Here is an 11,586-nt window from a genome sequence, read left to right as displayed (position 1 = left end):
ATGGTTAAGGGTGGCTTAAAAGATGCCCCCTCCCTCTAAGAAATAAAACCGACTGTCAATTTATAAGTGACCACACGAAAGTTACCTATTTGAATTTTAACTGGGCATTTAGCTTTTTCGTTGAATTTATTAACTGAGGCAGAAGTTTAGGCTTTATAATCTGTCTTTTTTAAAAGGGGGGGGACTTCGATTTTTGGCATGATTTCTGGTACCCCAACTCCATAATTAGTCTTGAAACGTCTCTACCGAGGTCTGGATCACCCAGGAACATTTAATACCGAGGTAATTCGGAAAAAATCTCACCAGGCATAGGAGCCAACTTTTCAAAATTATTGGGGGTGCTAAGCCCAATGAAAATAACCCCTCCCTGGACACATACAAGAAATTTTCTCAATATTGGGGGTGCTCAAGCACCCACAGCACCCATAGAGTCGGCTAAAATGTGGCGGGGGGCGGGGGGAGTTTCCTGTTCCTAAGGTAAATCTGCCACTATGCCCGGATGAAATGACCTGCCATGTGCCTCCCTCTTTCTCTGCCTAAAGTCCAAGTTCTCCATTTTGGGGGGGAGGACGATCAAATATCTCTAGAATGAGCAAATGTCTTTTCCTGCAACCCAGCTTTATCCTAACGTGAACCTTGCAGTGAAAGCTAAACCCCCTCTTCCTCTGAGCTCGCCCTGGGGGGTTCACTTTGCAGAGCACAAATTCCTTCCCGAAGGAAACTGGTTTGCACAGATAATTTTCTTGGCGCCCAAGGAGGAACTTCTTTCGCTCCAAAGGGACGTCTCTCCATCACTTCTAGCTGCCCCGTTACTCCTTTCAGAGAGGCAGAAATGAGTTCCAGGTGTTTCCTTCTGTCTGGCCTGGGGAAGGTGGGAACTCTCAATTTACACCCTACTGAGGCTGACTTCTCCTGCTGTCCTGGGAGAACTTGGGCTACAGGTAAGTCGCTTTCTCAGAGGCACTAGTGCAAAAGGGATGGATGGCCAGTGAGGTACCTGTTGCCTGTTATTTGCAGATATAATTAGTGCACAGAGAGAGACAGAACATTAGGTTCAAGGTACCTGCTTCCTGTTAAAATCTTTCTCTCTCTCTCTCTCTCTCTCCCCCCCCACACACACCTGGCCAGCAACCCATCCAAAAAGATATCACAATGGGACCCCTACCTAGTTTTAAATAATTCTGACCTATATTGGGAAATCCCTTTAGCAAAGGCTTTGTTCCGTATTGTCTTATTGTTTGCAAAGATTTAATCACAACTTCAACTTCTTTGCTAAATGCCATCTTGCTAAAACCGATCTTAAGGCAAACACACATACACTCACATATGCATAAACACACATGCATATACAGATACACATACACACACACAGAGAAAAGTACTGTCATATATAAAATCACGCATGTCCACAGATACACACAAGCACACAAAAACAATCACAGTGCATGCATGCAGACATGTATATACATGCATACAAAGATACTCACATATACACAGAAAAACATACAATCACACAGAGCATGTAAGACACACATATGTACAGAAAATACTGTCACATATACACACAAAAACACATTACAGGCACACATAGAAGACACAATCAGGCATGCACACACATGCACAGATACATAGTCACTCATATTCACAGAAAGACGATCACATATGCACATACAAAGGCCCAGTCACAGAAAGATACATAGCCATTCATATGCACGCAAGAAAACATGCTACACACACAGAGCAAAACTTCTGTAATTTAGCAGGCGCAGGTGCCCTAATGTCCAGCTCCCCCCCCCCCCGTTCTGCTCTCATTACCGAGTGCAGACGGACAGACAGACAGACACCCACACTGACACCTGACACGCATGTTCTCACTTTCTATGTACAGAGTAACTCATGAAAAGGTTGTTGTTTAAAGCATGTCGTCACTTTTCTATGGGGAGGGGGCTTGTTGTTATTCTGGTGTGATGTTTTGTCTGGAAATAACTGATTAAGTTTATTCTTCACTTTGCCTAAGGCGTGGTGAAGTGCCAAAAATCAGAAGGGGGGGGGGTGGTGTAATTCAAACTCTCTCTGCTTCCCTCTCCCATCTCAGGGTCACTGCGGGAACTTGCGGATATAGGAATTATTTTTTTTTAATTAATTAACCGTACTACCCTCATTATAGGCGTAACAGAAAGAACTATGCAAACCCCCTCCCCCAGCAAAGATTTTCCTGCATTTCTCCCTTTTTCATTTACATTTTTTTTTACCGATTTTTCATTTTCTTTATTTTGCCTCATGTTTTCTTTCCCTCCTTGTCATAACTTTTCCCTCTTTGCTTTCTGCATCCATTTCATTGGCTTTTTTTCTTTCCACCTTTTTTCTTCTGCTTTTCCTTTCATTTCTCTGTTTACTTTTTTCCTTTCTTCTTTTCTGTATAGGTTAACTTTTGAGTTTATTTTTTTTCCTTTAGTCTCTTTCTTTTTTCCCTCTAGATCTTTTTACTTTCCTCCTTTGCTCTTTTAGCCCCTTTTTTTTTTCACTTCTCTGTTTACATTTCTTTCCTACCCTGGAGTCTACTTCTTTTTGTCTTGTTCTTCCTTCTCACCCGCCGCATTCTCATGCAGCGCCCCAGAAATACAGACTATATTCTCTTTTTAAAATAACGAAAACGAAGCAAAAGTATCTCTAAGGATGAAAAACATTGTTCAACTTTGACTTTAGTGTGATTAGAATAAGCGGTTAACAATCGCACCCCTTCCCTCGAAAGAAGTAACGAGATAAAGAGTCTCATAACGTAAAACCCAAAGCCCAGAGCAACGTAACTTTCTTTCCCTTTCGGACTCTGCTCACCGCTGCCCCGCTCTTTTCTCTCCCTCTCCCCTTCTTTTCTCCAGTCCCAAACTTTCTCTCCCGCCGCCCTTTCCCTTCTAACTTTCATTTTTCCTCCGTCAAGCTTTCTGCTCTCTTTTTCGTCCAGGTTTCGTCTTCCTCCTTTCCCTTTTCGGCCCCTTCTCTTTTACTGTCCTTCCACCCCCCCCCCATCCCTTTCCCCATCTTTCTCTCTCTCTCTTTGCCCCTTCTCCCCCCACCCCCTTCCTCTCCCTCTCCCTCATACACACCTCCAGTACCCAGTCTGAGCAGACAGACCCCTGGTCTCTCCCCGAGCCGGAGCGTTTTTATCTCTTTTAAATCTCAGCTCTGGTTGTGTCCAATCTCCCTGTTAAAAAAAAAATGGTATGGGGTGGGGGAGAGTGTCAGTACAGTGGAAGAGGTCTTATTAATAATTCTCTCACGGGCTCAGCTCAGCCTGGGAGCTTTCTCCCTCTGCCCCCCCCCCCCCCACTCCAAGAAAAAAATTCCTCTTCCTAGCCAAGATCTCCTTCTGCCACCCAAAATGTCTTGACCTGGGAGACGGGCAGAGTTTCCAGCTCTGCACGAGAGAACCGGAGAAGCCCAAAGTTAGAGGCACCGAGCCCTTCCCTCCTCAGTGCCTACCTTCCCCCCCCCCCCCCTCCCCGACACACACACACACTTGTGCTGCCAGCCTCCCCAGTTCCTCAGTGCCAGCTGCCAGGGAAGGGGGGGAGAGGGGGGAGGGCTCCTGCAGAAAGAGTGGCATCTCTCCAGAAGCCCGGGGCCCACTTCCTCCCAACTTGGCCGAGGCGCTAGAGTGAAAAGAGGCTCCGACAGGAGAGACAGGGGCTCCGGAGCTGCTCTCCCCACCACCGCCATCTCTGCTTCCACCTTTGGGCGACTTTGGCTGGGGGCTGCTGGAGGGGGAGGAGTGCTGCCCCCTTCCACCTCTCCCCTCGAAGGCGGAATTCTTTGCCTGCTTCTGCTGGCTTTATTTTCTCATCTTTATTATTAGTATTATTTTAATTTGGGGGAGTGCATTGGGTGGGAGGGAGGGGGGGGGGACAACGAGGTTTGGGGTATTTTTAGAGAGAGAGTGAGGGAGAGAAAGCAAAATCCAGAAGCGTGATCTTTGGCAGGATTCCCTGCGCCACGAACGGTACGTGCTGTGTGAATCAATATCTGTGTTCTTTTCTTGTGTGTACTTTTCTTTTTTTTCCACAGCAGTAAACAAGGGCTCTTTGTGCACTTTCGGACTTTAAAAAAAAAAAGGGAGGGAAGAGAAGGGGGGGGGGGGGGAGAGAAAGAGAGATCCTTGCACGGACTTTGCAGCCAAGTCTTACCAACCTGAATTAGGTTAATACGTGTGTGTGTGTCTGTGCGTGCAGATATGCGAGTTTTGTTCAAAACCAGAGTGTAATGGGCATGTTTACTATACAATCCAGCATTGTAACTCAAAAGGAAAAAAAAAAAAAGGGGGGGGGGGCAAAGAAACTCAAAAGCTGGGACGGGCAGAGGCAACAAACAGACTGGCAAATTGGGCTTTAGTGTTTAGAAACAAGCCGGGCTGATTGTGTTTTAAGCATTGTGTGACCTTGCTGTGAGCATATCTGTGCAGGGACTCAGTGAGGGAGCGAGTGTTCACTTGCCCTATCCCGAAGCTGAGGTGGCTCTGTTTGCCGGATACGTGGATATATATAATATATCTGTGTACGAATAGACAAATGTGTGGTATACGTGTGAGTGTGTGGAGAGACCCTACATAATCTGGCAATTTTTAAAATAATAACTTTGACTCAACGAATCACTTCCTCCCCTTCGTGCTCAACAATCCTTTTGGGTAAAGTGACTGTTGCAGCTGAGCCTCGGATGCTGTGCAGACTGCTTGGGTGGTGTGTGTGGGGGGGGGGTGATATATATATAAAATTCTCTCTTCAGATCTTGCAATTTACAAGGAGAAACTGTTTCCCACCCCCCCACCCCTCCCCGGGCAGTGTGCAGGGCCCCTCTTCGGTGCAGGGACCAGCTCATTAGTGGCTGGGTATTAATGAAAACCTGTGTTACCTACCGGGAAGAAATCGCACAAAGCCCAGCCTGGCACCGGGTCCCAAAACCCAGCAGCACTGTGTAATTTCAGAGTTTTACCTCCAATCCATAGCAAGAAGTCGTCAGACAAAACATTCAGACTCTATTACACTTGTGTGTATAGCAACATACGGCTATTTTTCTGCTTATTACTGGAAAAAAATCCCTGATTTTTAAAGCTGCTTTTGATTTTTTTTTGGGGGGTGGGGGGATGTTTTAATGTGAGAGTTGCTCTGAGACTCAGTTTGGGGCTGTAACCCACCTGCCGGACCTGTGGACATATGAGTAAGAGTGATCTGTTATTATATGTGGAGGTATTATATTAATAAGAGCGTTTTGTTAAATATTACCTTATATTAGTAAGAGTGATCTGTTATTATATTAATAAGAGCGATTTGTTATTACATGCGGTCATACATTGAGTGATCTGTTATTATATATAGAGGTATTATGAGAGTAAGAGTGATCTGTTATTACATGAGGAGGTATATTAGTAAAAGCAATTTGTTAAATATTACCACATATTAGTAAGAGTGATTTGTTATTACATGTGGAGGTATTAATAAGAGCGATTTGTTATTACATGCGGACATACATTTATACGAGTAAGAGTGATCAATTATTATATATGGAGGTATTAGTAAGAATGATCTGTTATTACATGTGGTTGGGCATAACAACATAAAACTAGCCATACTGGGTCAGATCAATGGTCCATGTAGCCCAGTATCCTGTTTCCAACAGTAGCCAATCCAGGTCACAAGTGATCTGTTATTACATGTGGACGTATAGTATATGAGTAAGAGTGATCTGTTATCTGTGGCTGAGGGCCTGAAGAGATTGCCCTGGGATGATCTGAATTACTGCTGAAGAAATGGTATCTCTCCTTCCTTCTCAGGGTCTCTATTCCTCATTGCTAAACAGGCTGGTTTCTCATTCAGTGAGGCATAAAAAGTTTCCAATAGCTGATTTCTTTTTCACAGCAGTTTAGCTCATTTCCTTGGGTGGAAGGATTTTTTGAGCAAATTATATATATTCTAAAACATAAATATGGACATTTTGGGGGATGGGGGAAATGAAGAGATGAAGGAAATAGCTGTTTTCTGTCTTGACATGAAGCTGGGATGACAAAGGATTTTTTCTTAATTTTTAACTTTAAATATGCCAAGGCCCTAACACAGATTTTCTGCAATAAGATTCTGGCCTCTGTCAACCAAAAGAGAAAGAAATACATCATGTTTAAAAATATTAATTCTGTGGGAGGGTAAAAGATTCACTGGACAGTTTCAGTGTAAAATTTACTAAATAATATTGAAAAATAATAATATACATAAGAATGGACCCAATGTGTTCCAGGGTCTTTGAATTTATAATTCTGTGGTTGGATTGGGACCTAAGAGTCCGGCTTATAGTGGGGAGAGACAGTGAGCTGTGAATTTTTCTGAATATTACATAGAAGGGAAGGAAAGACAGGGGCTGCCAGATTTATCATAGGAGGCTGCAGGGTATCGCATTCCTCTGCTGTGTTTTGGAAATTTCAGATCAGCTTTAAGATTGGAGCTCTTGTTTGGAAAAAAAGAAGCAAGAAATTGTCCCCCCTAAAATCTTTGTTTCATTTTTGGGAAGGAAGGTTTCGGGTATATTTATCAACATGGGTTACTGTTAAGACAGGCTATTTTGCCACTAACTGGTGCTATTTTAGCACAGGTCACATTTTATGCAGGGACGTTACTAATACCTGGAGTTACCAGTAAAATAATACGTCTTAACTGGAGCCCATGTTGATAATGCCCCCCTTAATTAAAGAAAAAAGAAATGTCTCTAGAAATCAGAATCGCTGTTACATGTAATAAAAGTGAGCCAAGTATAGAGCAATCACTGATGAGGTTGGCTTTTATTGGTGGAATTATGACATCACAATATGAGCTCTGGTTACCAGACACTGAAACTCTTCACACTAAGGAGGAAAGTTATCAACATGGGCTACCGTTGGGAATACTTTACTACTAACTGGTACTGTTTTACCACAGGTTACATTTTAATAAAATGACACCTAGTTACTAATAACTGGGGTAACAGTAAAATAACCCGTCTTAATGGTAGCCCACGTTGATAACTTAGTAAGTGTCTGGTAACCAGAGCTGATATTGTGATGTCATAATGCCTCATTCCACCAATAAGAGCCAACCTCATCAGTGATATCACAATGGCATGATTGCCCTAAACTTAGCTCACTTCCAATATTGTGATGTCATAATATCTCATTCCACCAATAAGAGCCAACCTCGTCACAATGGCTTGATTGCCCTATACTTGGCTCACTTTTATTACATACAGCAGTGATTTCATTTTCTTGAAACATTTCTTTTTTACTTTAATCAAGGAGGGAAGTTAATCAATGCGGACTCCCATTTAATATGTGTTATTTTACCTCTAACTCATGCTATTTTAGCACGTCCCATTTTATGCAATGAGACCTAGTTACTAATAACTGGGATTACCAGTAAAATATCCCATCTTACTGTTAGCTGACGTTGATAACCCCCCCCCCCCCCTCAATGTATGTTTTTTAACAGGTGTGTTTCCAGGTAAAAAATAGTTTGAAATGTGAATACTGACAGTGGGAAGTGAACACCAAATAAATCAATTCATATTAAAAACCAGTCCCCAGTCCCCTCGCCCTCCAAAACATCAGATTTGTTTTGTCTTTACAAATGCCTTGTCAGGATTTAAATTTTATTAAAATTCTATGTGCATAGGACTAGATTCTACATATCACGCCTAAAAAATCAGTGCCGAAATGAAATTCGCCTAGGCATATTCTATAAAATATGCCTAAATGTCGGTGTACTTCATAGAATAAACCTACATTTCTATGCGGTTTATAGAATATGCAAAACGCTCGTCCATGTGACTAAATTTAGTTGTGGGCAGTTTCGCCAAGTAAAACTTGGGTGTAAATGCTGATGCCTAAATAAGGCGTAGACCGGGTGTATTCTATAACCATGCGCATAGATTTTAGAAATGCCCAAGACCCTCCCGTTCCACACCCCTTTTCAATTATGCAACTTAGAATTTATGTGCATCATGTTACAGAATATGCTTAGACAGTTCTGCGCTTAAATTCCAATTAATGCCAAATAGTGTCGATAATTGATAAGTGGCAATTAGCGCTAATTGGCTTGTTAACTAATTAAGTTGAGCTCGCAATTCCAGAATAGGACTGGATTTGCATGAGCAACTTAAGTTGCGCTATATAGAATCCAGGATATAGAGGGGTCTCTTTCGTGGGGAATCGGGCAGGAGGAGATAAAAGCATGCACATCTCACCTACTGGCATAAGTTTTCTACTTTCTGTGATGTTTGGTACAAAAAAAGGCTAAAATTTAACAAATGTTGAGCCTGGGAGAGTTAATAAATAAGGTAAATTATACCATCAGCACAGTAAATGCAGATTCTCCCAAATTCTATATAGTGCATCTTAAATTCCTCATGGAAATCAAAGTGTATTCTGTAGCGATGTGCGTAACTTAATTGTTTAACTAGCTAATCAGCGGTTTCAATTGGATGTTAAGCAATTATCAGCACTAATTGGCATTAATTACAATTTATATGCACAACTCGCTAAGCGTATTTTGTAGATTCCAAGGGGGCATGCTTATGAGCATGGAATGGGCATTTCTAAAATCTGTGTGCATTATTATCGAATACACCCAGTCTGCACCTAATAGAGGCAACGGGATTTGCGCCAAGTAAAACATGGCCTAAATGGATGCGACCAAATTTGGTCACGTGGAGAGACAATTGGTGTATTCTATATACCGCACAGAAATTTAGGCCTATTCTATAAAATGTAGGCATACTTTCCATGTGGATTTTTCAGGCGCCATATATAGAATCCACATAAATACACATTTAGGATGTGTGTATCTATATGTACATCTATATAAATACATTTACATGCTATAACTTATTATATCTATATATAAATACATTAACATGCTATAATTCATTATATATATCCATATCTGTATCGACATCTATATACAAACACATGCACATTATATAATTCATTATATCTACATCTATAAACACATTTTTACATGCTATAATTCATTATATCTATCTATATGCATATCTATCTATATCTGTATCTAAACCTATATATCACTTAGGAAAGGAAGAGTTATTGGTTACTGAGGATGGGCACACTGGATGGGCCATTTAACTCTTATCTGCCGTCATGTTCTATGTTTCTAATTCATTATATCTATCTATATACATATCTCACAATATCTGTACATGTATTATAAATACATATTTACATGTTATAATTCATTGTATCTATATACATATTTTTTTATTTTATTTTTTGTTACATTTGTACCCCACGCTTTCCCACTCATGGCAGGCTTACATATTGTATACAGGTACTTATTTGTACCTGGGGCAATGGAGGGTTAAGTGACTTGCCCAGAGTCACAAGATTATGGGGCTTATTTTCAAAAGAGAAAAACGTTTAAAAAAGTGGCAAAAAGCAGCATTTGGATGTTTTGCTTGCCAAAAGTTCGAATCACTATTTTCAAAGCCTGTTTTGCAGATGTTTATCTATGCACTTCGTCTGCAGTGTGTCCAAATCGCAAGGGGGTGTGTTGGGGTGGGATCAGGGCGTTCTTAACACTTGGATGCTTTTCTGCCATAATGGAACAAAAGGAAAATGTCCAGGGCTACAATTTAAATGTTTTGGTCTAGACCTGTTTTTATCATGTCTAAGTCAGAAAAAGGTGCCCTAAATGACCAAATGACCACTGGAGGGATTAAGGCATGACTCCCTCTTTACTTCCCCAGTGGTCACTGACCACCTTTCACCCTCCCCCTCCAAAGATATAAAAGAAACAGTACATACCAGGCGCTATGATAGCCTCAGATGTTATGGCCAGTCCTATTAGAGGAGCAGTCGGGTCCCTGGAGTAGCCTAGTGGTCAGTGCAGTGGACAGTAGAGAAGAAGACTTAGGTCCATATCCCACTCTAACTGGTATGCCCACCAAAAACCTACTGTACCCACATATAGGTGATACCTGCAGGCATAAGGGCTATTGTAGTGGTGTACAGTTGGATAGAGTAGGGTTTTGGTAGGTTTTGGAGGGCTCCCCATACCATATAAGGGGGTAACAGTGAGATGTGTACCTGGGAGGTTTTTTTTGTGAAGTCCACTGCATTGCACCTGGGGTGTCCCACTGCTCTTCTGGAATGTCTGTGTGGCCAGTCTACTAAGAATTTTGTCCCCCTCCCAATACATCCCAATGGCTTGATCTTGTGCGTTCTTCACTTAGACATTTTTTTCCCGAACATCGACCAATACAAGAAATGCACAGAGCACAAAAACATCTAGCAAGCGGCCATTTAACAAAACAAAAAAAAAAGATAGACATTTTGCTGTTTTGAAAATCACTATATTCAGGTCTGAAGGGTGGCCTAGTGGTTAATGTTGTGAAAATCACTATATTCAAACTTAGATTTGAGCAAAACATCCAAAGTCAGACTTGGACGTCAAATTGAAAATGCCGCTCCACATCCATCCATACAGGGGCCCTTTTCCTAATGCACACAGTGTGGGAAAAAATACAGGCCACCGCAGAAGGTGTTAAAAAACATTTTGCCATATTCTGCTGGATTCTATATATCGCGTCTAAATGTTGCGTGCCAAAATCCAAGCGTATTCTATAACAACGTGCATAACTTAATTGGCTTAACAAGCCAATCAGTGTTTTAACACACTTAACAAGCAATAATGAGCACTAATTGGCAATAATTAGAATTTACCGTGCACAACTCGCTAAGCGTATTCTGTAATGCACAGCGTCTAAATTCTAATGCGCGAGGAAATGGGTGTTTCGTGGATGTTCCAAATTTACACGCACTGTTACAGAATTTGCCCCTCTGTGCCTAAAGTATTTTCGCCACATTTTCCTTGGCGTAAATGGATGTATATAATTCTAGTTGCTGGGATATCAACCAAGCGTATTCGATATTCTGCGCCTAAATCTAGGCACCGCTGATAGAATCTAGCCTATTATGCTAACTATTTTCTAAAAAAAAAAAAAATTTCAGGGGTGTGTCCTGAGCAGAGAGAGGCCATTTCTGCATTTTTTTTCCTGTGTTTTAAAATTAGTGTCTGCTAACTGGGTAATGCAGGGTTAACACAGGAGCATGTCGTGCGCCCTGAATAGAAGGCGGTAAGTGATCCCACCTTATTTTTTTGCAGGTGCCACAAGTGAATATTTCCGTTTGCACACAACCTGCAAAAGAAAGAAAAAAGAGGTCCAACTTTAATGCCGCGGTAAATCTGGGCTTAGCACCTGGGATAGTCCTGCGTTAGAGCACGCCAAGCCAAGAGTTTACTGTGCCTTAGTCAAAGGCCCCAAAGTGTATGTTTAGATATAGGTCTATCTGTCTTGGAGTGGAGGAGTAGCCTAATGGTTACTGCAGCGGACTTTGATCCTGGGGAACCGGGTTCGGTTCCCACTGCAGCTCCTTGGAAATCTAGGCAAGTCACTTAACCCTCCATTGCCCCAGGTACAAATAAGGACCTGTCTATACTATGTAAACTACTTTGAATGTAGTTGCAAAAACCACAGAAAGGTGGTATATCAAGTTCCCTT

At 41.8% G+C, this 11,586-nt stretch overlaps 1 protein-coding gene across 1 annotated transcript in view; it reads left to right on the top strand.

Annotated features, from left to right (window-relative positions):
• Positions 1–3,917: 3,917 nt before the first annotated feature.
• The window catches only part of NFIX (nuclear factor I X), a 144,157-nt gene continuing 136,488 nt past the window's right edge, over positions 3,918–11,586 (top strand). Inside the window, 1 exon segment of the mRNA XM_030196991.1 lies at positions 3,918–3,997. The gene's annotated coding sequence lies outside the window, so the exon portion shown is untranslated.

Source organism: Microcaecilia unicolor, chromosome 3 (assembly GCF_901765095.1).
Source record: "Microcaecilia unicolor chromosome 3, aMicUni1.1, whole genome shotgun sequence".
Classification (NCBI taxonomy): domain Eukaryota; kingdom Metazoa; phylum Chordata; class Amphibia; order Gymnophiona; family Siphonopidae; genus Microcaecilia; species Microcaecilia unicolor.
The sequence above is the reverse complement of the archived record's forward strand: the minus strand, read 5'-3'. Positions and strand labels throughout refer to the sequence as shown.